Raw genomic sequence first — 2,353 nt, 5'->3', positions numbered from 1 at the left:
ATCAGAAGTAGGTGTGGGGGAAATAAGTAACACACCTATCCTCTACGAAGGCAGTACACAAACACAATCTAATACACACCCATCCTCTAGGTAAGCAATGCACAATCACGATCTGATACAGATTTGCCACAACAGCAAGAAGCAGTTATTCATTGCAGAGAAATGTATTTGCATCACAAAACAAGGCGTTGGCAACATGGAATTTGGTACAACAACATTTTAAAGAATAATAGGTTGACAGAATAGGCATACACTGGTGCTAATTAGAAAGTCATATCTGTATTTCTAAGCTTGCTGAATGTCTGACAAAACTGCACTCCCCCTCCCCCCCCCCCCCCCACTGGTGTATCACATTGAATTTTATTTGAATCTTCAATCCAGAACCAACAACAAACAGGTAACAATACCGCCAATGGATTTAATTTTCCACTTAAACGTATGAAAAATTATCTTTTCTCACCTGAAGGTGGGATTCTACAGAAACTGATTTTAGGATTTAAGTCATGGATGGATCACCTAACTGTAAAGTTGGTAAGGCTGAAAAATTTGGAAATGACAATATGATTTTTTAATATGAATTTTTTCCCCCTAATTTTTCCTAATGAATTGTCAAACATTAGTTTTGAAGAACGGTTAGCGGCACATTATCCTTGGATAAAATTAGAATCTGATCTGAACCCAATCTGATCACAGTCAATTCAATGGAGGCACCAGGAACGGCTGATGCTGGAATCTTAAGCAAAACACAAAATGCTGGAGTAACCCAGCGGGTCAGCCAGCATCTGTGGAGGAAGTGGATAGGCAACATTTGGATTAGGTCCATTCTTCAGACTGGGTGTAGGGGGGGAGAAAGCTGGAAAAGAAGGATGAGGGCAATCCAAACCCCCCTCATTTCTAACCACCTGGTACATTCCAGGCTTTGGCCCACCCCATCTGTTCTATTCCAGCTTTCTCCCCTCCGCTACAATCAGTCTGATGAAGGGTTGCAATACTCACTGATGATGCCATACTCATTGATTTTCTCCAGCACTTTGAGTTTTGCAGTCAATTCAAATATGAACTAAGCTAAAGTACTCACAAGTTTCTCCATACCCAATCTGACCCAGCCCAGTGCAACTCAAGTATTCTGCCCAGTGCAACTCAGGCGTCCAAAGAACAATTTGTTATGCTGCACATTCATCCTATAGATCAAGAACAGAGCGCACATGAAACAATACAGATGAAATAATCGAGACCTGCACCGCAAGTCCTGTTAACCCAAGACCTCTCTCAGATAAATCTGAAAGAGTATATGCTATTATTTTGCCATTGAGCAGGTTATTATCCAAAGTGTTCTGACCAATATTTATACCTTAATCAATATCACTAAACCAGATTGACAGGTCAATATTCCAGTGTTGTTTATGGCCTTTTTGCTGTGGACAAATTAAGTTGAATCTTTTCCACATGAAAAAGTGACCATCCTTCATCGGCCACAGAACATTTTGGAAAATCACTACAAATCCACACACATCTTCAACATTTGTACAAGGACAAGACTCGGTCTGCAAAAGCAAATGAAGAGCTTTTAATTTATCCAAAAAGGACTTACAATTTTGAAAATGTCAATTTGATTCAGTTTGGAATAGTTTCTCTTCAGTAATAAGGAAATACATGAATTGAAGGGCTTTCATGATCGCAGGGTGCCCTGAATGCTTCAGAATCAACAAAGCACTTTTGAAGTGCTGTCAAATATAGGCAAATATTCCAGCCATTTTTTGAACAGAACGGTCCCATAATCAGCAACGTAATAATAAGATCATGTGTTTTCCATAGCGTTCATGGAAAACTAAATATTGGTCAGGACACATAAAAAGCTGCTTTTCTGCACATTGCTTTTTATGACCATTTGCAGAGATACCTGGAACCACACGTTAGCATAATTTCTGAATGACTGCACCCCAAACATCCTACAATCATTCATTATAGCGTTTATGTGCCCAATTAGATTATGTACTCAAGTTTAGTTTAGTTTAGTTCCGAGATACAGCGCGGAAACAGGCCCTTCGGCCCACCAAGTCCGTGCCGACCAGTGATCGCCGCACATTAACACTATCCTACACACACTGGGGACAATTTACATTCATACCAACCCAATTAACCTACAATCCTGTACGTCTTTGGAGTGCGGGAGGAAACCAAAGATCTTGGAGAAAACCCATGCAGGTCATGGGGAGAACGTACAAACTCCGTACAGACAGCACCCGTAGTCGGGATCGAACCCGGGTCTCTAGCGCTGTAAAGCAGCAACTCTACCGCTGCGCCACCACGTCGCCCTGCGGCTGGAATGAACCCGTGACATTCTGGTTTGTTA

This window comes from Rhinoraja longicauda, chromosome 35 (genome assembly GCF_053455715.1).
Source record: "Rhinoraja longicauda isolate Sanriku21f chromosome 35, sRhiLon1.1, whole genome shotgun sequence".
In the NCBI taxonomy this organism is placed as follows: domain Eukaryota; kingdom Metazoa; phylum Chordata; class Chondrichthyes; order Rajiformes; family Arhynchobatidae; genus Rhinoraja; species Rhinoraja longicauda.
Note: the sequence above shows the minus strand (reverse complement) of the source record.